The 25,776-nt window shown below is 38.0% G+C and overlaps 1 protein-coding gene across 1 annotated transcript in view; it reads right to left on the bottom strand.

Annotated features, from left to right (window-relative positions):
- Positions 1-25,776, bottom strand: part of LOC115429097 (neurofilament medium polypeptide-like) — a 33,234-nt gene that overhangs the window by 2,948 nt on the left and 4,510 nt on the right.

The following is a 25,776-nucleotide window of genomic DNA, read 5'->3' as shown; positions in this document are numbered from 1 at the left end:
AACTGGAACAATCACAGCAGGATAGCCATTGCTCTGCCAATGGCTCTCACTCAGGTGCAACTTTACAAATTACAAAAATACAGAAAAAATAAACAAAAAGTCCAATAAGCATTGCCATACACATATTAAGTCAAAACTAGTACTAACACAATAACCCCGCTGAATTTTTGAGCATAAAAATAACACATTTACAAATAGTACCCACTACCCATAATGCACTGCGGCAAACATGCCACAATATTAACTATTTTGCTGCACGGAGATTCTGTCGCTCGCTGCCTGGAGAGTTAGCGGATAGTAAAGCATGTCAGTTTCACTTTCACTTACGCTCCAACAATCACGCTACCTGCCCCCAATCACAGACCGCTATGCCCCCGCTCCAACAATCACTATTAGCAACTGTTAACCCACATGTCCACCAATACCTAATATTAGACTATTATGCAGTATTTTAAAGTTGTGTAAATTATCTTTGAGATAAACAAAATGCAACTGTTAATTCACGTGTCCACCATTATGTAATATCAGACTATTATATCCTGTGTATCTCAATGTTTTTACTTCATATATCAGTTATTGGCCAATGTATCGGATATCTGCTTTTCTTTTAGCCCCAGTATCGGTATCAGCCCCAAAAATCCAGTATCAGTCAGGCTCTAGTTCAGAGCATCTTAATTTTGCAATAACAATGTGGTTTAACAGCTCCGCTGCTCAAGAGAGGAATCATCCAACTAGTTCTGTAAATCAAAGCACAAAAACCATCTGTCATGAGCGCTTTCATTCACCATAATCAAAAAATCCTGGTGGATGTTCATTACTACATAACAGTTATTGTACAACTTGGCTTAGTTGTTGATTGAATTGGTCAGAGATGAAATTTTATCAGCTAAAAGGCAGGATGTCATTTATTGTTTCCATGTATGTTCATTCTTCTGTATTCAGTGTGATGCACTACTGTGTCGCTGAGTCCATGAAATGTATCCAATGCCATTCTAACACTTTCCATGCAATTTCAAAGTGCAACAGAAGTGGATGTACTGTAGAAGTAAAGTTACAATTCTTATGTGTGTGAGAAAAAAATTAACTTTGGTTGTTTAGTTCCCACCGCATCTGTAAAACCAGATCTCTATGGATTACCCTGATATGGAGTAAGGATTTTATGAGTTGTTTGACATCTTCAGATTTCCTGTTTTGTTTATCAGCCGTCTGTCAGTGCTGTCCAGTTGAGGGGATGGTAAATAAAGTATCAGTGTATGTCACTACAGCAGAGCACAAAGTGAAGTGATGCAGTCCTGGAAATGGACCAGAAGCCTTAATAGTATTTACAGTACAGATGGATGGGTTCAACCCCCTCTGAACCCATAATGATGTCTGTCAATGCAAAGAAGCAAAGAGGCTCTGCTGTTGTTGACTGTTTCGACCAGGAAATGGGTTTTATGGCTCCATGATGTCGGCAGGTGGTCTGTATATGGTGTGTGTATTTATTTATTTATTTATTTATATTTTTTATTTATTTATTTTTTGCACATATGACAGTCACTTTTGTATACATACATTTAGATTATTTATAATTTATATTTATATGATCTATTTTCTTTCTTTTTTTTTTTTTTTAACTTGTCTTGTCCAGCATCATAACAGCAGAATGGTAGTCTGGCTCATTTTGGTGCTGAAATTTTCTTTGCCAAGGGAAACTTAAAGTATATGAGGCTCCCCTTGATATTCTACTGTCTTTATTATGAGTTATGTTGAACCACATTTCGATGCCAGACCTGACAGGGGGGGGGGGGGGGGGGGGGGGGGCAAGGAAGAAGAAGGTGGCGAAGACCCTCACATGAAAATATCCACAATACAAACACTAACAACCATGGTGATAATTATAATGGTAACAATAACTAGAACAAAAATTGAGTAAACTGGGCAGAAGAGAAAGGAAAAAAACAAACAAAATTACAATACCAAATAAATAAATAAGACCTGTGTGACGGCCCCTGCTTAGGTTATGACACTGTTAAATGAGGAATATAGGAAAAGAAGCATCAACAGAATATCATAAACAACGACCGCCTAAATCATACCAGCAACAGATCTACAAACATCAGTTGTTCACATTAATGTAAACTTAACCACATTAATCTTATTTATTATATATTATAAAAACAGATAGATAGATAGATGATAGATAGATAGATAGATAGATAGATAGATAGATAGATAGATAGATAGATAGATAGATAGATAGATAGATAGATAGATAGATATCTTAAATACACCCCCTCAAGCTGATCGATATCAGGGTCCTGCATGTAAAGATTGGCTCCCTATAGATTAATGTTATATTTGATCTCAAACAGCTGGTACATTCCCAAACTTTATCTCAAAATGTGTAATTTATGTTAATATTGAATGAAATAATCTCACCTCTGACCAAAGTGCTGAAAGCTGACTTCCTCAGTGGAAAACCAAGTGTTCTCCACTGACAGCAACACCTGAATCCAAATGTGCACAATGTGGACGGGCAGAATGAGCTCTAGTTGGCGATGATATTCTGTATTCCATTGCTGACTTCAGTGCATAGAGTGGCTACGTGAGTTCGCAAGGGTGCGGAGGTGTGAGACTGCCTAAAGGAGATGGATGTGACAGCCTTCCACTACAAGCCTCCATTTGGCAGCAGCTACCAAAACTGACACGAAAACTATAGGAGGTACATTATCACCTGTTAGATTATTGTAGGTTATCATCACTTTTGTCATCAATCATCATAAAAGAGAAAGAATCTGAATGAAGAATATCTGATTCTGATGTATACATGTACCCAGATTCTCAATCTGTTGTACATTAAGGAAAGAGAAATGAGGTTTATTCTTTAAAATGTAGTCACAACAGAAGATACACCAACTTCTGTGGTTTTGTTTTTTTTTTTTTTTTTCAAATCCCAAACTGTAACCCTGGGAAAAAAAATTGAGATTGGTCCAAATTTCGAGACGTGAACCTCATTGAAAATCGCTGGAATGTGTTCAAGAAGAGGATGGATGGTCACAGGCCGACAGAAAGCAGAGATGCTGCAAGCATTTCTGCTCCACAAGTGGCATAAAACACCCACCAGCAATGTGGAAAACTGGCAGAAAGCATGCCAAGACCCCAAAGCTGAAAATCATGGTTATTCCACCAATATTAACTTTTAAACCTTCCAGTTATTGTGTTTAAAACTGAATATGGACTTCTTTTCTTTAATCACTCAGTGTCTACACATGCTTTCTTATTTGGATTACTTGGCATTTTCTGCATACAAATGTTAAATGACAACATTGTTATTTAGAATTTGGAGTATATATTTCAGCTAAACACAGCCACTTTATTACAAACACACAGTAAAACTCAGCTTTATCCTTTTTACATTTTCTTTTCTGATGCATCCAACTGCATTTGTTATCACATTCACAGTCAGTTTGGAAGAATTCTCTGAATGTTTGGAATTGGGACAATCTGTGAAATCAACATTCCAGACACTAACTGGGAATAAACTGGACTCTTGTCAGTTTTCAATGGCATGAGTCAAGTGATTCACATTCAGCTATACTGTGTAAAGTAACTGTGTGTACATGAACTCATCATCATTATCATATCTTATGGTGCCAATGCTGAATCTAGTCCTGGGCAGTGCGTTTACTTCCTGAGGGTCTTGGTTGGACCAGTGAGGACCAAACGGGCACCAATGCAAGATGTGTTCTATTGACTGAGCCACTGCACCACAGGGGCATTCAGGGTTGGTGGTAAATCCCCACCTGTGGCAGCTGTCACTTTCGGCCAACCTTTACTCTTGTCCTATTCAGTGCAACCCAATCCCTCCTGAAGAGGGATGTATATTAACTAAGACATAGTTACTGATGGATGGCAAACTAAACCAAGAGAAGCTAGGATATAGGCCTCATTTGTTGTTTAAGTCTTTTTCCAAATAAACTGCCTTTTAAAAACATTTTAACTGGGTCAAAGATTCAATATGGAGGATTTGTTCTTAAGAATCTGTGTTGTGCTGGTGTATTTTGGACATTATCTGACTCCATTAGGGTTGGGAATCTTAGTTGTAAGGCTGATACGATACGCATCTTGATACAGCATCTCCGATCTGATTTATTAAAGATATGTGTATGGCATCTCACGATGCGATGCGATACAATTCACACCCAAATCACGATACAGAGCAATTTAGCACATTCTGATTGAACATATTCATTCTGCTGAAAAAAAAAAAAAAAAAATATAATATATATATATATATATATATATATATAATATATATATATATATATATATATAGATATATATACATATATATATATATATATATGCAGTGCAATTCAATGAGCTTGATTTTTTTTATCAAATAAGACCATGACTTTTTACAAAGTGTCTTTAGTTCAGTTTCAGAACACATGCCTCACATTCAGTCATGTGAAAAAGTTAGGACTTTGTTTCCAAAGTTTTCTCTGCATGTTTCTATCACTCATTCTTGCTCCCTCGTCAAATCAGTTTGTAATCTGATGTATTTGTAACGTAAGTAAAACAGAAAAAGGTTCTGTCACTTTAAGAGACACCTGCACAAGGTATTTTGGGATGCGCTGTTGGATATGTATGTCACTGTTTAAGGAAGTATCTGCGGTATGTACTGCAGTATTCAGTACAGTTGACATAGTAAGAAGTACACGTTCAGAAACCCCATGTGGTCACCTTCCTTCTAAGTCTGTCAGATTCAGATACAGACATTACAGTATTCATCCGCAGCGCTTGTGCCACAGTCCATCCACGGAGCTCAGACTGTTAGTGTGCAGTGAACACATCCGTGAATCCGCGGCGTACGTCAATGTGGGTCTGAAGAAAAGAAAAAAACTTTACCCAAATAAATAGTAACACTTTTAAATGTAAGTGAAAATATATCCTATTGAACGGATCAAATTTTATCGATTCAAACATTCAATAACCAATGCATCATGATATCATTCCAAACTTTGCATTCACTCGCAGCTTCTCTACCTGTGCACTCAGATCGTGCCCACGCATGTTGGCGTATCAATGCGCATCGGATAATCTTCCCATCCCTAGACCATTGATAAGTTAACAGTAACTAGCGTGGCACACTGTTGCAGCTGTAGAAGAGCTGAAGTGAAAAATAGAAGGATTTAGGAACAAACCTTTGGATTTCCTGAGATTTCTTCCTCTTTCTTTAAATGTATTGTTCCTTATTTTGACAGGTAAACCCCCAGCCTTCTTGGGGTTTTGATTAATTCCATTTTGTTTTATTTGTAAAGTCTTGTGTTTACTTGATTGTTTTTACTGCTTTGTGAGGTTTAACCACAGATTATTGTTCTTTGTGGGTCTTTTTTAGGTGTTTCCCTATGGCGTCAAGATGAGGACAGATAACATTGCACACTTAGGTGAAGCGCGAGTGAAGTTTTGTAAACCAAAATAAATATTTTTTTAAAAATGCACCTACACAATTTCTTATGCTCCTACAACCCTGTTTTTTGCTTTTACAAAATTTTTCTGCAGTTACAAAACATTGTGGCCTCTTTTTGATGTGGGGACATAGTTAGATGAGAGGCATGTCCAGATCTGGAACCGCTTCAGATAACAGAACCAACTTCACTCTGCCGGATAATAATAACTGGTGTCATTTAAGGTGAAATAGACAGTACGATGGTACTTCGCAGTCACTCCACTGTGGTAAATGAGGCGATGTCTGTCCATCACCACTAGCTTGCTGTTCCTGTCTGGACCAGGTTTGGACACATGTCTCATCTAACCACACCCCCCGGTCGAAGAGAGGCCACAATGTTTTGTAACTGCAGAAAAGTTTTGTGACCGTGCAGAAAGTTTTGTAAACACAGAAAACAGGGTTGTAGGAGCAAAATAAGATTTGTAGGTGCATTTTTAAAAAGAAATATATGTTTTGGTTTACAAAACTTCACTTGATTTACAATATTTCACATACATGTACAATGTTTTCTGGCCCCATCTTGATGCCATATTTCCCTTACTGTCTTACTTTATCACTGTTTTGTTCTACATTAGCCAAGCTAGTTTAGTTTGCATAGGTGATCATTTTCTGTAGTTTGTTAATCAAACTGTGACCTTCCCTTGTTTCTTACAACCTTTTTTATTAGTACTTTGCTTTAAGTTACAGGTTTGGCAAGAGCAGGAGGCTGCACAAATTAGATGAAAGTGGCTGCCTCATAATTTTTCATGCAGGAATATCTTCCATTTGTGTAGTGGGAGGCCTCAACACGGTGCCTACTTTCCTTACAAATGACACTCAGCTTCATAAAGTGAAGTACTAGTGAGAAAATATTACACATATACAGGAACAATAGATGAAAACAAATATTTGTGGTAAGAAAGGGAAAAAAAAACTGGAAAAAAAAAAAAGCTGAATTTCAGCTTCCTCCAGGACCTCCACCATAATCCAAACCAAACGCAAACCTGTGGCTGGTTTATAGTGATTAACTAGTAAGTGAACAGATTATCTCCTATGTCAATGTCCACAGACATTGGCAAAATAGAGTAACAAAGAATAGGCCACATTTTACAGTATAACAATATAAAGTGGATATAATGAAAATGAGCTTTGATAAATGCCTTGGCTACCATGTCAACAGATTCAAGGATTGGGTTTCAAGAATCATTCTAATTGTTTAAGCATTCAGGAACAAAAAAATTATAAGTTGTGTGAGGTTTTGAAAACAGCTGATTGACAACTATCATCATGCTCATCAACTCTAAACAGAAAGGCTGTGTCATCAGGACCTATAAACAGTATATGAAAATTGCATAAAGTTGTGATAAAACTGACTTCATCAGTTTTATCATTAACAATGATAGAACCCATATCAGTCATCCTATTAAGCTGCTAATGCAGGTTCAGCTGTTCAGTAATCAGCTGATAACCACTGCTGTAGGGAGACTGGGGATGGTCCAAACAACATACCAACACATTTTCATTTCTCTATGCCTGTCCAAAACCACCAATTTTTTCTGTCATTTTGGTCAAATCTCCTCTCTCTACGATAAAAAAAACAGTCATTTTCAATTATTTTCGCAGGCATCAAGCGAGTCCTCTGCTCTATTTCTTACATTTCCAACATCCTTTGTACTGAAGTAAGGGAATTAGAAGAACATAATGTCATGGCTGCAGGCAATGAAAGAACTGACTGACCCAAACATGATGAGAATTAAAGTTAAGACGTAATTAGACCAAATAACCAACAGTCTCAAGGTCCATATTGTGAATGAACAATACACCTGAGATGAATCACAGCCATAGCTATAGCGCTTCATTTTTAGTCCAGATGGAACAAGACACTGCCATGAACACAGTGTGTACTAGTGAGTAACCCATACTCAGTTCATTATAAATTGTTTTTTACTGGTAAGATGGGAAGAGCAGGCTGACTTCCCACTGATTTATTTTTCACCTTCTGTGCCGTTTTAGACACTTACTGCCTTGAGCAACTGTTGGTCAAAGAGTTGCCGTCAGGACACTAAAAATCAAATTACTATTGGCATGTTTACACCAAAGATTTAAAGGTTGAGGACTGTAAGAAACCACCCCTACCAGGCAAACCAGATCTTAAAAGAAAGATTCAAATGGAGAGGGTTCAGCTTCAGCATTAACTAAAGCTTTGTCCATGTAAAAAAAAAAAAAAGAAAAAAAAAAAAAAAGACACAAATCTGTGCTTAACCTTCCAATTTTTCCTTGACTCTGACCATTTCTGTCCATTCTCCTCTTTTCCTGGTGTACTGATGTTGCAAGTATAAAAGTGAAGGTGAGTGGGTTCAAAGATACAACTTATACTTTATCTTGGAAAATCATTTAAGGTAGAAAGGTTCAGCTTGGTACTACTGGTGCTTACAGCTATGTGTTTCTGTATCTGTGAGCAGATTTGCAAAAAACAGCTGCACCTGTTGTATGGAGGCTAACATAGGCCAAGGAGGAACCTGGATTGATCACACACTTGTGTGACAACACAACCCATGGTTCTTCCTGATGAGGTGGCTGCAGTTATAATGCTGTTCCACCCTTGGCCATGTTTTTTCCACATCAGGATGGCGACAGGAAACTCCACCACACGGTAACTCAAACAAAGAAACCAAGAATTAAATAATAAAACATAATTTAATGGTCACCCTACACTGTTATGTATGTGCACCTCAGTGGCGATTTCTCACAGACTGCAAGGGAGGCCCGGCTTCCCCTAAAGTTACGAAAATTAAATGGTTAAATATGTTCGCTTGTGTTGACATTTTATTGACTACAAATGTGTTAGAACACGTTCATCTTAAAGATGAGTTCGTTCAAATCAGCTTTATCACAAATCAACGGACGCGATGTTGTTCACTTCTCATCCATTCCCGTTGCGCTGTTTTCTCATACATCTCTGCTCAGTGCATTTGTCCGTAGCTGCGGGCGTCTCTGGGCTTCAATGGGACTGAGTGGAACAGTTTTTTTCATTGCCTCAAAACTGGACGGTAATTGGATAAATGCCACGATGTTGTCCCGCCCCGGACGCCAGGCGTCTCTGGGGGTGAATGGAGCTGTGGGCGGAGCTTGGCCGGGCTGGACGCCAGAATCCCACGTGCTGATTGGAGGATCGGTCGAAAGGCTGAACCCCGTTTGATTGACAGTTTTCAGATCTACTCCTTCACTGACACAGTTCAGTTTAATACCGTCACACATTCTGCTGTGAAATCAAGAGAGAAATCACTACGAAATTACTCGTTCATTTCTTGCACTGTAAATAAAACACACTCATTGTACTTCCTTGTTTCAATTTAACATAATTTCACTGTTTTCTTGTTTCAGTTACATAATTTAATCATTTCTTGTTCGAGTTTAATATCGTTTTGTAGATAGTTAAATCAATGAAACTGTCGGCTAGGTCGGAGTGAAAGGAGCATCTCTTGTTTAAAAAGGCTGAAGTCTGACACCACAACACAATGGGCCAAGGCAATCTAAGCAGAGAGGACACTGGTCCAGTCCCTGGAAAAGACGCCTACTTGGTACGATAAGGTTACTAACCATTTTCTTAAAAAGGAACGGAGGGCCGAATGTATGTTTAAATAACTGACTTTTTTTTTTTTTTGATGTAAGCCGATAATGAGCTTCCCCTGTCTGAAGACGAGCAGCCGCCACTGGTGCACCTATACAACAGTGTATGATTAAAGCAGTTGTTCCCAGCCTTTTTTGGCTTGTGACCCCATTTAACTTCACAAATTTCTAGTGACCCCAGACATTCAAAACGGAGACATTTTTTTTGCTAAAATTAATTTGTTTTTGATCATGTAATAGTTTGCTGTACTATGTTGCAAATCAACATTCATTTTAGATGATATTTAGTCTATATAAAGTATATTATTACGGACGGAGGCAGAAAAGCCAGGTGTAAATTACTGCACAAAGTGAGAATTTTATTTTCCTTGGTCAGGATATGTACAGTCAGTCCAGCTTGGATTTACAAGGCTGACAATTAATACTGAACAAACAAGAACTCAAACTATGAATTATGAAAGAGCTGCAGCATCTGAAACTGACCACAATGAACATCTGAAAGATAAACAGTACCACAGTGCTTCAGTTTCAGCTTCACAGTTTGTCATGTCTTTTATGGATTGTGATTGTCTCTCGCAACTCACCACATATTTTTTATTAGTAAGTTGTTGTTTTTTTAAATTTTTATCAGTTACTAGAAATTTCAGGTGACCCCATTTGAATTCAAGGTGACCCCAAGGTTGAAAAAACACTGGATTAAAATAAAGAAATACAAAATAAACTAAACTGTGTATGTTAAATGACTGACTGCAACTAAAGACCATGTGCTGCTAACAAAACTTACAGAAATAATGAGATAAAAAACTAATAAGGTTATAGTGTGTTTGTAGAGACGTTACCATGTGTGGCTGCGTCCATCACATACATGCAAGACTATAAGACTCATATTTTGACGCTAAATATCTCACGTCTACGTCAAAAGAACTGTGTTTTAATGGACAATACTACCTGATAATGAGGCTATCCCAGTTTTGACTGTATTAAGGATAAAATGTTTATATCTGGATACTCATATCCTTGTATAGATGGTAAATATTAGTATCCTGGTCACATATTACTGCTGCTGTTTGCTAGAAGTGCCTGTGATGTTTACAATAATGTGGTTGTTTAAGCTCACATTTCAGGAGTTGCTGTGTATCTTTAAAGTCACTGTGTTTACAGAAAATGAGGACACTTCAGTTTATAGCAGTCTAAGTACTGTTATATGACAACATCGTGCCATGGATTTGTCTTTCTGATATTCTACTGCCACAAGATTAGCAGGTAAACATGTCCTCTAGCTGTTATTCTGTCACTGCCACTGCTGAGGATGAGAATGATGAGGATCTGCAGCCGTGACTGATGACAGAGGGTTGTCATAATGGAGTTCAGCGGCTGGTTTTAATGTTAATCCACATGGCAGTGTTTCTGTCATGTTTTCCACTGTGGCCTGACTGGTTATACTGTTCATGTTGAGGGAACTGACATCCAATTGGTTTAATACAGACTCAAAACAGACAGCATTCTGGTGTTTTTCCCATTTAATCTACTGGCTATTTTTTTCAATACTCTCTGACTCCAATGCTTTTACTTCTCTTGCATCATTCAGCGCAGTAATCCACTGTCAGAAATCAGGATAAGATGGAAACATGTAACAGTACTCTGGGTACTTATCAAAATACTCCCACTAGGTCCGGATTGAAAATCAGGATGTGATGTTTACATGAGTGAAACACAAAGAGGGCATCCACCTGCTCCAAAAACCCTACAATATCCAAGATGCTGCATGTAAACACCAATGAAACCATTCAGTCAAACCAAACCATTTATTTATTTATTTTATTTAACCAAAAAGCAAAGCTCATTGAGATTAAAAATCTCTTTTCTAGAGTGCCCTGGCCAAAACAGCAGCAGCTGAAGTTACACAAAATAGAAATCACAGCTATACATCAACAATAAAAATATACATAAAACTATGGTGGATTACAAGGGCCAAACACATTGCAACGGCCCAATGCATGTCAGAGAAAACAGCTGCAAGTACAGAAACGATGCAAATTCACAAACTCAAACTCAAGTCTAACCAGGCGCAAAAAGAGGAACGTGGTGCAAATGAAAAAATGCTCCCCAAGACACAAAAACACATGCACCTGCAAACAAAAAATGCTGCATAACCAGTCTCTACAGCAGAAGGGCTCCAAACCTGTAGGGGGCGCTGTCAGCAGAACAGCTCAATGCATAGACACACAGGATAGAGAGAGATGGAGAACAGCTGACTGACAGGGTTTCAAACTACAGTGGGAACAAATTGAAGTCACGGTGCAGTGCGGCAATGTGACTTTTATTTGATTATATTTGACACTAGTCTGTTGTCTATAAATGCTGCCCCCTACAGGTTTGGAGCACTTCTGTTGTAGTGACTGATTATGCAGCATTTTTTGTTTGCAGATGTTTCTTCCTTTACGTCATTTCTTTATTGCAGAGCATTTGATGATTATACATTTGTTTTTGTTTCTTGCAGCAGATTTTTTCATTTGCACCACGTTCCTCTTTTTGTACCTTGTTTAGGCTTGTGTTTGAGTTTGTGAATTTGCATCGTTTCTGTACTTGCAGCTGTTTTCTCTAACTGAGACACATTGGGCAGTTGCAATGTGTTTGGCCCTTATCAGCCACCGTATAAAACACAGTAAAAGTCAGTTTTATAACCATACATAAATCACTAAACTAAGAACATACATATGAAACACCATCAATCATTTAACAGATACTAAAAGTATAACAACTGTTGTATGTATCTTACGTTAAATGGAAGTTGAATGTGTGACTTTAAATCTCGCTCCAAAAAATCTTACATCATCAATTAACCATAAATCATAAATCATGAACCAAAATGGAAAAGAAGAAGAGGAAATGTAATGTTATAAGTTGCTTGCTTAATCTTTGCATTACAAGTTCTTTTGCTTGAAGAATCTTTTATTTTTGCAGATCTAAGTTGTCATATTCTGATTTAATTTTTAACTGTATTTTGTATCCTGTACTCCTGTACATGTACTGAACATTCAGTGAAAGGTTTGATTTGTGTGGGTGTGTGTGTGGTGTGTGTGTGTGTGTGGGTGTGTGTGTGTGTGGTGTGTGTGTGTGTAGTTTTGATGAACTCACACCTGCCTGTGCTGAACTTGGAGAAAAGGTCAATTGCAACGAGAAAGATCTAATATTTTATAGCTTTAAAGTAGTTGTGGTAAAGAGAGTCGAGCAAAAAAGCCAGATTATGAACTAAGGGATTTTTGTGGGAAAGAAATGCTAGCCTAAAAGTGCAGGTGTTAAGCAAGAGCTGTGCACATGCAAAAGCATATGCTTTTTTAGAATTAGCTTATGGAGTGACTGACATGTTCTGCCGAGTAAACTATCATTAACCAATAATAAGCGTACGACGAATGACATTGAATAGTGGGAGTCTCCAAGGGTCACTAAAGACTAAAAAGTAATAAAGGAAATTCTTTTTTTGGTGGGCTTTCTTTTTCTTTTTCTCTCTGTGATGAAATGTGTGTTTGATGCTAGATTCTTTTTTTTTTTTTTTTTTTTTTTTAACTTTTTTCTATTTTTGCCTGAAGCAATAAATCAAGCTATTGTTTTAACTTTTTAAAACCTCAAACCTTCTTTTTTGGTGAGTTTCCTTTCTCCTGGTTTGGTCCGTCCATCCAAAATATAAGTGTTGAGTTAATTTTAAATTACGCAACCCCCCTCTGGTAAGCAGCCTAAATGGAATAGTGACAGAGCCACCGTTGGTCCAAACAATCTCTAGAATACGCAGCTTTTTGTCCAAGATAACCGGAGATTTTTTGGTACCAACATGGTTTAAAGATAAAGAAACTAAGGCAGTAGTTCATTAACCGAAATAAATTGGGGTTTGTGAGACTTAGCTTGCTTTGTGTTGACACAACAATGTTCCTTAAAAGGAGACTGATCTCATGAAATCGCATTGTATGTCATGCCAGTTCCTACGACATTTGACATGCTATATGTACACATTTTTTACCTTTCGCATGTTATTCAACATAATAATAATAATAATAATAATAATAATAATAATAATAATAATGGATTACATTTATATAGCGCTTTTCTATGAATGCATACTCAAAGCATACAGTGGATACATTTTTCATTCACTCTTACATTCTCCCTCTGGTGGTGGTAAACTACATTTGTATCCACAGCTGCCCTGGGGCAGACTGATGGAAGTGTGGCTGCCAATCTGCATCCACGGGCCCCTCCAACCACCACTGAACATTTATACACATTCATACACCAGTGTGAGTAGCAGCACTAGAGGCAAGGAGGGTGAAGTGTCTTGCCCAACGACACAACAGCACATGACTGGAGCGGGATTTGAACTGCCAGTCCTTCGGTTATTGGACGACCCGCTCTACCATCTGAACTGAGGCCGCCCCAACGTCATTTGTCAATTTACGCCAAGATCTCCGGTTCACAAACCCTAACCCCTAACCATAACTGTCAGTACATGGTATTTTGTCATGTCTCGTCAGATGTGTTAATCATGTTAATGTTCATGTCTCGTCTTAGGTTTTCAGTGTCTTGTCCTTGTTTGATCAATCACTTTATGTTAAGTTAGAGTTGTTCACATTTTGTCCTGTCTTGCACTTCCTGCTTTATTTTGTACACATCTCTTCCCTCTTGTTTCAGACTAGGGCTGCACGATTTTGGCCAAAAGAAAAATCCCGATTTTTTCCTCTAAAAACTCGATTTTCGATTTTGATTTTGATTTTGGGTAAAACTACAAAAGACAACAGAAGTCAGCATGTCGTTTCGTGAGCAGCCCACAATGCAAGGCATTGCTGTGACCTCAAATCTGTGATGGTATCACGTGATGAACCCACAGAAGTTTATTCTTTCTTAATTAAATCTTTATTGAATGAAGTAGAGTATACAAACAATGTATATGTCAGGGTAGAGACTGCGATCTGGTAGGATCGGCGATTCTACCAGTAGAGACTCCATCGTAGTCTCTACCAGTAGACTCCGATGTAGTCTCTACCAGTAGAAACTCCGATCGGAGTCTCTACTGGTAGAAACTCTGATCCTACCAAACATTTAATAGGATCGGAGTTTCTACTGGTAGAAACTCCGATCCTACTGGTAGAAACTCCGATCGGAGTCTCTACTGATAGAAACTCCGATCTTACCAATAGAATTGCCAAATGCAAAGTTAATGTTGAAATTCCAAAGGTTTTGAGAAATTGTTGTCATTTTATATTTCACAAATGGTTTTAATATTTGGTGCTTTCCATAAATTATTTATATTATTGTGAGCGTGCTGAGATTAAAGTGAACTACATACTGTGATATTAAATGCACATGTTTTATGAATTTTCATAAAATATTGCCTTCTATTTGTGAAATATACAATGACAACAAAAATGCACCTGGGATGTGTTTCAGTACCCTGTATAATGTGTATATTTGTTTATATCATACTTTCATTTGATTACAATAAATGTTGGTCATTTGGGCCTTACATGATATTTTATGTTTGTTTTCATTTATTAATTTAGTTATTTTCAGCAACCTCATATAAGCACAAAATATTCAAACTATATGTGTACAATGACCACATCTGGACTTTTTAGTTAGTCTCAGCACGCTCACATAATATATAAATAATTTATGGAAAGCACCAAATGTTAAAACCATTTGTGAAATATAAAATGACAACAATTTTCTCAAAACCTTTGGAATTTCAACATTAACTTTGCATTTGGCAATTCTATTGGTAAGATCGGAGTTTCTATCAGTAGAGACTCCGATCGGAGTTTCTACCAGTAGGATCGGAGTTTCTACCAGTAGAAACTCCGATCCTATTAAATGTTTGGTAGGATCAGAGTTTCTACCAGTAGAGACTCCGATCGGAGTTTCTACTGGCAGGATCGGAGTTTTCTACCAGTAGAGACTACGATCGGAGTCTCTACTGGTAGAATCACCGATCCTACCAGATCGCAGTCTCTACCCTGACATATACAACAAGAAAATAACATAAGTTTGCCAGGGGGAATACGCTATAATACAATGTTCAAATCAGAGTAAATACTTATGTTTTTTATACCTGCCTTTTTGTTTCCAGATTTATCTAACAGCTTTAAATAAAGTTCAACATCTTTCAAAAAATAAATAATATTTGGTTTTGTGTTACAGAACTTACATTTGTGAATGAAAAATTTAGCAAGAGACAAAATTAATTATATATATATATATATATATATATATATATATATATATTATATGTGTGTGGTGTGTGTGTGGTGTATATATATTATATATATATATATATATCTATATAATTTTATTTTATTTTTATTTTTTCCTGGGTATCTGGGCCCACAGAAGTGATACCAGTGTAAGTCAGTGACAGGCATCAGTCGTGCATGCGTGGACCACGTAATATGAGTGATCCACATGCGGTTCTATTTAAACTGGAGGATCTGTACGTGGAACAGACCGACCCAGGACACACTGGAGTGATTCTATCTGTGGAGCTGGTGGATGTGTGGGCACAGGGCTGTGTGGGCTCCTCTGCTGAGGCTGCTGACCCCGAGACCCGGACCCGGTTCGGAAGAAGACAGTACAGTACGGATCTGGGACAACGTAAGATGAGTGATCCGCATGCAGTTATATTTCAGTTGCGGGATCCATGCATGAAGCCACGGCTTACATTGCTATAAGTACTGCGGGCTCATTAACACATTTAAAGTCCGGTCATTACACGGACTTCTGTGACAGACCGCTATCACAAATAGGAGGAGGAGCCTACGGGAGCCCGCAAGCACGCGGCCCAGAGGCACGAGAGAGATGAAATCGATTTTACGATTTCCCTTTTTAAAAATCGTCCTAATTAAAAAATCCAATTTCGATTTAAAATCGATTAATCGTGCAGCCCTATTTCAGACCCGGACTTCCTCCCTTTGTGTGTTTTCCCACCAGCGTGATTGTTAGCCCCACCCCTGGTTGGTGTCACCTGTGGTCCATTACCTCATGTATAAATACTCCTGTCGTCCTTTGTCTTGTGCCAGTTCATCGTATTAAGTCTGTGTGTTCATGTCAAGCGTCCAAACCAGGTTTTTTTCAGCTTAGCCAGTTTGTCACAGTTTATCTGTAAGGACTGTGCTTATCATAGAGATTCTTTTGATTAGAATTATTTATCCTCCTTTGGAGCGCTTTTTGTTCAAACCACTTTTTCGATATTAGAATACTTTTGTTAAAATCTTCAGTTTTTGGAGTCGTGCATTTCAGTCCACCATTTTGTATGTCAAGGAGTGTACATATTTGACGAGGTGTGAACATACGCGGAAAGCTTATAATGCATACAGATAATTATATTTACACGAGTCATGATGTCATGTTGCTTAAAAGCATCTCAAAGCAGAACCTGATTCAATCAATATAAAAACATCTAAATCCTGAATTATTGTTTTCCCATTGATTCAGAATGACTTTGAATGTTTTTAAAGAGACCAGTTCCTTCAGTTTAATCTCCTTCTGAATTATTTATTTATTTTTTACAAAATTACATCTATTTAAAAGTCTAACAGACCTGCATCATTTCAATGACTCAACAACAACCCATTTTTAAACAAAAACTGGATTATAAGTGATTTTAAGGACTGGATTGTTCATAGATCCGCCTGCTGTTAGGGTCATCATCCACATCGCAAACAATGTCATCCCCAGATACAAAACAGTAAAAATATCCCACTGATATTATCAAATAAATCTCCATCTGTTGTCTAGTCCACTTAATTATTCTTGTCATCAACTTCTTTCTCTCCGTTCCTCTGTGTTTCCAAAGTTGTCAAAAGAGTTGATCAACCTGAGTTTGTTATACTGAGGTTCAACCAGTGATCATATGTTTATCTGTAGTTTAAATCTACTCTATGTGCAGAATGTAAATAATTATGAATCAGGGAATAAAACTTGTGATCTTAGATTTATAGTTATTGTTTTTATCGCTACTTTCTTCTCCTCTCTTATCTTGTCTTATTTTACTGTGTGCTGTGGGTGCACATTTTCTGTCCTCCATGGCCTAGAAGTTTAAAGAAGTAGCTTGTGACCGAAGGGATGCTGGTTCAATCCCCCAGACCAGGCAGAGAAATTGGGTGTCTGATGTGCCCTTGAGCAAGGCACTTGACCCCCCCCCCTCCATTTGTAACCCCCGGGCACCTGCCATGGCCCACTGCCCCTAGTCTGCAGTGTGTGATGTGGTCTTGCTTGTTCAGACAGAAATGAGTTAAAAGCAGTGGTGTCTCAGTGTGTGCATGTCAATATATAAAATAGGGGTGTGCCAATACACTGATTATTAGATTCATCGCAATTCGACACATGATGATTCAATAACGATTCATAAATGTTCAAAAATGTATTTTTCATAATTACTAAATGATAGGAACACAACTGCAGTGCGGCAAGAAATAAAAGTGGCGCATGCCGCTCGGAGCCTCCAAAAACAGACCAGGGGGAACACTGTAAAACCAACTGTTGTGCGCTGACACCGGAGTGTAGATACAAACTTCCAAACCAAAAGTATTTTGCCCAGAAAACAGTTCCTGAACTGTACAATGAGACCAAAACCAAAGTAGTGGAATCAGGTAAACATGTAGGAAAACTCCGACATGTGATGCATGCTTTGATTGTGGATAGTGAAATGTTTAGTTTTGTGGGATTTATGCTGCTCATTGAGGATTTTGTCTGGATGTCATTTATTATGACTGAATAAACTAGTGCTTGTGTTGGTTCAGATTGAATGAGCTGTTTTCTACAGTTTTCTACAGAAGCATGTGTGCGGGGAGGATCCAAGAGTTTGAGTGGGTTCCTGGGGAGCTTTTGAGGGGCCAGAAAAACTAAATAAGCATTTATTATTATTTATTTATTTATTTTAGACTTGTACAGAAATCTGTGAAAACCACTTTTGATTGAAATAAGTCTTATTTATTTCTAAAGACAGTTTTTTTGTTTTCCTAAAAAAAAATGTGAACTTCATTCCACCAAATTTTTTTTGTACTGTTAATAAGTATATTTCTGAAAAGTATTGCATTTGATACAGCAAATGTTTTGCAGGTAACTGGAAATCTGTATTTGGGAATAAGAGCAACTTTTGCTGTATATGCCACTGCTACCTTTTTCTTGTTGGTTCCCTGGTGGAAAATGTGTTGGATTATTCAGTGGTTGACACAAACAAAAGATAACGGAGGAAAATTTGTTTGATTACTTGAATTTATAGATCCTGACAAATGTATATTTAAAAGTATGAAGTAGCCACAGACACAGAAAAAAATCCTGAATGGGGAAAAAAATGGATTGAAAAATCGTTATAATCGTAATAATAGTTATTATCATGATAATCGTTGATTAATGGAATCGTAGCACCCTGAATCGTAATCGAATCAAATCATGAGGTGCCTTAGATGGCACACCCCTAATATAAAATATATACTGACAAATAGAGATTCTAAATTCTTCTACAGTTCTGCTGTTGCACACATGCAAATTTCCCCATAGTGGGACAATACAAGGCATTGTTTTATCTTATCCTTATCTTATCTTATCTTATCTTATTTATCTTATGTAGAGTTTTAACACATGGAGCCAAATCTTGCCATTTCCATCTAAGCCATTGCAAATGTTAAAAGGAAAAAAAACTGGAACCAGTGTTGTTTGGCATTTGTAACCTTTATTCTCAAACAGGTTTTGAGATGCTCAAAAGAGAGCTTCTTACTACAATCTCTGTGACGTCAACACAAGGGGCTGCTCAGATGACAAAGGAGGCTCTTTAGGGACCAGCAGCCACTTGACATAATAGAGTGGTACTGGCACACAAGCCCAAAAGACTGCACTGCTTTACGCTACCTGGTCACAAAGTGTAAATTAAATACCCTGCCACAGGAAATTTTAATTCTCCTTTTGAAATCTGAAGCGTGTCGGAGATTAGAACAAGTTAGGGTTACTTATTTTCAATCAAGTCCTCATTTTCTACCCATTAGGAGATTTCTGGAGGGGTTAAGAGGCAAAAGATATGGTTGTCAGGATTGATCCCCTTGAGTGATATGGTATGTGTGTGTACGTGTGTGTATGGTGTGTGTGCAGGCAGTTGTGATTGTACATGTGCATGGTTTACTCAGGCATACTGTATAATCCTTCAATCAATGTTTGTGTTACTGAGTTCCCTCCAGTGCTCAGATAATAGCCTTGGCTCATCTCTCATCATGTGTGACCCCATGTTTTTCTCACCAGTTTGTTGTGTTTGAACTGAAAATAATGGAAAACAAAACCCAGAGAAGGGGAAGGTAAACTGTTATTATGACCAACAAGATTTTTTTTTTACATTGTCAGGCATCAAGTATGATTTTTCTTTTTTTAATGTGCTGATAACAATAGACCACAGGACATTTTCATCATACTAATGTTCCATTTTCATCCCTGAGTAAGTACACACAGTGAAGACATAATAGATTGACTTGTACCAAGGCAGGGACCAAAGACATCATGCATAAGATTAAATCTAGTGTCAAATCATCTATTTTTAATGCATTAGAATAGCTTATCACCCTAAGTCTGGTAAGTCATCATAAAGATCACATTTAACCCTTTAATGCCATGAATTTGGCATAAATTCATGACATACCGTTTCCATCACAGAACAGTCAAAATAGTGCATATAATCTCCTAATAACAGTTCAGCCATATTCAGTATGTTCCTAGGAACATTTTTCAAGCACTTGTTTCTCGTCGGATCAGTCGATGACGAACATACATCCCGTTAATGGAAGCAGAAGCTCCCACTTACAACACATTGCAAAAGAAGGTTATAAAAATGGATTCATTTTTGCATATAAAGTAAGTTGTGCCAAAATAAAAACACTCACTAGTTTATTGTGTGCTTCACCGCATCCTATCCTACTATAAAATGCACGTTCTGTCTCCGTCCGTCCGATCGATGTTGCGGCACAGGCGGGCGTTTGTACGGATTTTCCTCAACCTTCACAGGCCCAATTGCTGCCAAACTCGCCAAATGAATAGAAACATTACCTGACTACCTACTAGGCACAATTTTATGTCCGTATTCAAATGTTGTGAGGTATGCTGGGCGATTTAGCCTCTTATGCTATCGTACAATGGCCCCACGGGTACAATGCCACTAGTATATATTAAAGTAGACTATGTGTAACAATATTTTTAAAGTTATTTGAATGTTAGTGTATGCAACATATTAGCGACGGTGCTAGCTGATCAGTGCTGCATTAGATGGCCTTCATTATGCTTACATTTTCCATAGGAAATGCCGTTGTAGTTCATTTCTCAATCATTATAACATAACATGCTGAGATGCAATTTCAGCCATTTATTTGTAAATGCTATATTTTTCAGTTCCAGATGGCTGTTTCTAAATGCTTTATGTAGATCCATTGTGTTCTGTACGTTATAATGTAGATGTGTAATTGATAAACTGACGTATACTATTGTTAAAATTGCACTTGGATTGTTCATAGATTTTCAGGTTATTCACATTTTTTGTGAAATGATAGTTATAAGTGTAAACATTTTTGTTATGTAATTTCATTTTTTTGCACTAAAATAAAGAGAAAAATTGGAGTGTCATTATTTGCAGGTTATTGTGTTATTATTTTACTGGTCCTGCCTCATTGAGATTATATGGGTTTGTATAGTGGAACCTGAACTAAAATGTTCCAAATTAAAAGCTTAAACTCCCTTTGTTTGGATAATAATAGCTAAAATAGTTGGTGTTAAAGTCAGGACACTGACAATAATGTGACATCAATAAGACCATGCCTGAGACCAGAAAATGTGGGTTTGTTTTATTGGCTGTTGCTATAAATATGCAACATACCCAAAACTCGCTATTATATGTGCTATAGTCAAATTAACAGTCCCCACTTAATTTTAGCATCTACTAGAAAGCAAAACCACAAATGATTAATTTTGTAATATACTTGTGTGTAAATTCAGGCATTAAGGGGTTAAGAGCTTTTCCTGAAAATATTGCAATGGAACATTTTGAACTAAGAAGGGAAAACAGATTGCTGTTTAAGGATGGGCAAAAATGTACCGGGAGCATGAACTCACAATATTTTTATCTAACAGCCTATTTGATCTTTCTGTTCACCAGTGAACCAGATGAACTGATAAAGGTGACAGTATCTGAGAGTCTGAGATCAAAATATTCCATAAACTACTCCATCAACAGATCAATGTCTGTTTCAGCTGAGATTGTTGTGATTCATTTGACTAATAAACCCATAATGTTACTCTTGGCTACTGACCTTCCACTGAATCAACTTTTCAGTGTTCTGATTTCAACAAGTCTGGGCAAATTAAGCACCAAACCAATCCATGTTTGTATCTGCATTTGATTCTTGTAATGTCATCATGTTGATGTTTCACCTAAAGTATGTCACAGTATTTTAACCATACAAGAATAAAAGATAAAAAAAACACTGAAGTAATTTCATATGAAATATGGAGGGATTTTCAACACTCCAATCACATAGAAATTACAAAATATTTTTCATCTCCAACATGTATTTTAAATATGTACACCATAAATATGCCTATCCCTGTGTATGTTCATTAGTTTCCAGCATCATTAGGTTGGTGTTCATCAGCAGTGTTTCATTTTAAAAAAACATAAATGATTCTCCGTAAATTTCATTTTGTACAGTTTGTCATTAATCTCAGATCTTTTTCCATATGTGATTCTATTCATGCAAATAAGATTAGTCAACAGTAATAAATGTAGTTAATTTGATGGGGAAAATTTTAGTCCGAACACAGTGACTTTTTCATGTCTAACCAAAGCTAACCTTTTTCTGCTCTTACCTTCATTATTTGGATTCTGCTGACACTTTCCTCTGTTTTAGAGTCAAAGACCACAGGCAAACTGGAATTTAAACACTCAACGATCTGTCATTCAACAAAGCTGATTTGCTCTGAAGTCAGCAAAGAGTTTCACTTGCTTTAGCTCTATTGTTTCATCTTAGACCCTCCAGTTTACAGGTTTGATGTTGAGCCTCCACGCCAAAGGCAGAATTTTCCTTCTCACTTTACATCCAGGTTTTCTGCTCCTTTACGCTCCTTGTATGCAAAAGAAAAACCCCTCACTTGAAAGCAGCCAAACAGTCTTCACTTTCTTAAATCAAAGCTAAATGTTGGAGGTCAGACATGCATGGGTTTATTGGCTACTGCCACAGTACTGTGGCACGAAATATCAGTTTGTCCATTGCCACAGAGCCAATCAAATGTTAGCATTTGTACTGTGACAATAAGCAGTAAGCAGAGCCGTCGGGATGACGTAGGCAAGGTAGGCAGCTGCCTAGGGCCCTCTGGCTGAAGAGGGCCCCCGATGGCCGCATGGTCATTTATCTGTACAACTTATTCAAAACCATCCATTGTAAACAAACCACCACAGTGAGGCAGCGCTAACCCTCTCCTGTACTGTTTTGTGCCTGGGGCCCCCCCAAACTAGAGGGATTCCCCCTATGCAATGATAAAGGCTATGAGGGTCATGTAGAAGTGACCTCCACCCTCACGCACCCCCCATCACACCCCCCACTTGCTGTCAGTGGAACAAACAGTCTGTCCACACTGAGCACAGCGGCGGCCATTTTAAAAGAACACCAATGATGAAGCGCTCCTACCCTTCAGGGTTCGAAAAAGACAAAAAAAAGAAAGAAGAGGAAAAATGCCAACGACACAGCGGTAAGTATTAAGTAAACCATTGTTTTCTCCAAATAGACTACAACTGTGTGATATGTTTGAAAGTGTGCGAACAAAAGCCCTCACATCAGTGACCAAACACACAGATAGATGTTAGCATGAGAGGGAGAGGATTCAGTTCAAGAACTAATCATATACACACAACACAACTGTGTTCTGTTGGAAGAATTTAAGGAGAGAAGAAACACAACTTCTCCATCGCCCTTTTCTACTGTTGGACAGCATTCCAAAACTACTTTGGAGCTAAATAATTTGGATGTGGAGGACCGAAAGTACGACAGCATTAACAGTATTTAGTCATGAAAAGCCAAAGCTAAGCCTACTGAAGTGTTTTCACTTACTCTGGACGGTTGTCTGCTCCTGCTGCGGTCACCCACACAACTGTATTCCAAACAAAATCGTCTGCTCCTATGAATCCCATCCAGTTTGGACAAATAATCCATCCGGTTCAACGGACATTTTCAGTTAGCTAGCAATTTCCGCTGGTGATCTGTCCATCCCATTAGGAGAAAAATGTCCCTTTTCCATTGCGTTTGTCCGTCTCATCCATACGTCTGTTCCTTGTGTGTCAGCTGGTTTAGGCACAGAAGAGGACTGGAGTAGGACTGCAGCAAAAGTTTGTATTTTCAGTCCAACATTTGTTCAGTCCCTCACATCAGCTCTGTGTCCTCACTGCGGAACTGAGTTCTGTTCACGTTCAAGGAGGCCACACGTAAACAATACATGAGGCGTTCAGGAACAATTAGAATAATTAGGAAATTACAACACTTTTCAAACTTGTCAATATTCAGAATATTCAAATACAACATCAAAAAAAATGAATGGCGGTGTCTGTGAACCATGTCTGTGAACCATGTAATCACAATCCTACATTTTAAACTCTGTAATTATCTATATTTCCCACACTTGCCCATCAACACATCACAACACTTTGCACCATGTGCTCAGGTAGTTTTGCCGAAGAGGTCTGACGTTACATTTTGGTGCATTATGGGAAGTGAAGTTCTTCTCATACAAAGTTACTATCAAATCCTCCGCACTTTAATCATATACTTCTAGAATAAGGACAAAGGTAAGCCTACTCACCAAATGCCTTTTTTTTTTTTCTTTTTTAGGTGCTTTGCTTAAATTTCTGTCAGCGCCAGTTGATAGTGACAATGCCACCTCCTCACAAGCTTAAGGTATTTATCAGGCTACATGGAATTAGTTACATCAAAATCTAGGAAAAAAAATCTTATCATTATTAAATCTATCACAATCAGTACTAATTGCATATTATTATATAATAAATAGGCCTAATAATAATTATTATTATTTTTCTTCTTCGGTGATTCGACCACCACATCTTCGCGTATTAGGGGCCTTACTTTACTTTCTTGCCTAGGGCCCCCAAATATCTTGAAACAGCCCTAGCAGTAACAACATTTTGTTGCCACAGAGCCAATCATGGATACTGTTACATGAAAGGACTCCTATTTTGGAGGCATTCAACCTGGGCCGCTCCCGTTCACTGATGTTTCGTACTTGATGCCTTTTCTTGTGTCAGCGTGGTTATCCCCTAACCCTAACACATAACCCCAACCACCGGACAAAATGCCCCCCAAAATAGGAGTGGCGTTTCATGAACTCATTAGCCTCTTGTTGCCACAGTACTGTGGTGATATATGGTGTATACAAACACGCCATACACACGACAACAAAATTATGTCAATCTGCAAAAGTTTTAATACTGTTTTGGCCTGTTGTCCACATGACACTGCTGTTGACTGCGTGCTGAAGCTGTATTTTTGGAGAACGGGTCCCAGAGCAGAAAAATCTCACAATGGCACCCTCACGTTGCCGTATAGATAGACTAAACACCACTTTTGGAAACGATACCAACAACAACAATGGCAGATTACAAAGTTGTGTTAGTGCTGCAGGCACTGCTAAGTTTATTAGCACTAGTTCAACAAAACCTGCCATCTTCCTCTTCTTCTGGTGTTTATGTTTGTACTCAGCGTGCTGAGGTAGAAAGACCTCCTGCACATGCTCACTGTATTCTTCTGTTATTTTTGTGTATCCTGCAGCTCTGTCTGTTTGTGTCCCGCACCACCTATAGGCGTGGCCTACGTATTACACTGTTTTAACCCAGTTTTCCCATTTCCACCTGGACACAGATATTTCTTGAAATGATATGTGTATGGACACAAAAATTTTTTGCAGTGTTTCCACTATGTGGTACCGGCGCGATTCAACTCAACTCGACTCAGCCTTTTTGTGTTTCCATTACATTAAAGAACCTGGAATCTGGTACCAGGTACTATTTTTTAGTACTTGCTTGGCCAAGGTGCCAAAATGGGTGAAGAGATACTAAAATGTCATGTGAAACACTGCAGACCACTGATTGGTCAGAGAGTTGTCTCTGTGTCATCAATGTGTGACCCGCTATTTAAAAAATAAAACAACAGATTCAGAAGTTTACAGTACATGTACTGGTAGGTTAATCCGCATGATGGCAGCCCGCAAAATGACACTGTGGTCAGCTGAGGAGGTTCAGACATTTCTGTCCTTGGTGGTCGATGAAAAGATTCAGCGTGAGCTTGACGAGACAACACGCAAAGAGTGAGTTTATCAGCAACTCTCTAAGCAGATGTCATAGAAGTTACATGCAGCATCGCTATGACAACCAGGTACTCTAAAGTCGATAGTATCCTGTAATGGAAACTGTCTCCACAAATAGTACCTGGAACCCGAGTCACGTTGAGTCAAGTCGAGTCGGTGCCACGTAGTGGAAATGTAGCATTTGTCTTGCAGTTTCCCAATTTTACTTCAATCCCTGCTGTCTTTTTGTTGATTTTGATTCTTTTTCTTGACTATTTGGATACAATTTGAACCTTGTAAAACCACATTTT

This window comes from Sphaeramia orbicularis, chromosome 12, assembly GCF_902148855.1.
Source record: "Sphaeramia orbicularis chromosome 12, fSphaOr1.1, whole genome shotgun sequence".
Taxonomy (NCBI): domain Eukaryota; kingdom Metazoa; phylum Chordata; class Actinopteri; order Kurtiformes; family Apogonidae; genus Sphaeramia; species Sphaeramia orbicularis.
Note: the sequence above shows the minus strand (reverse complement) of the source record. Positions and strands in the feature narration are given on the sequence as shown.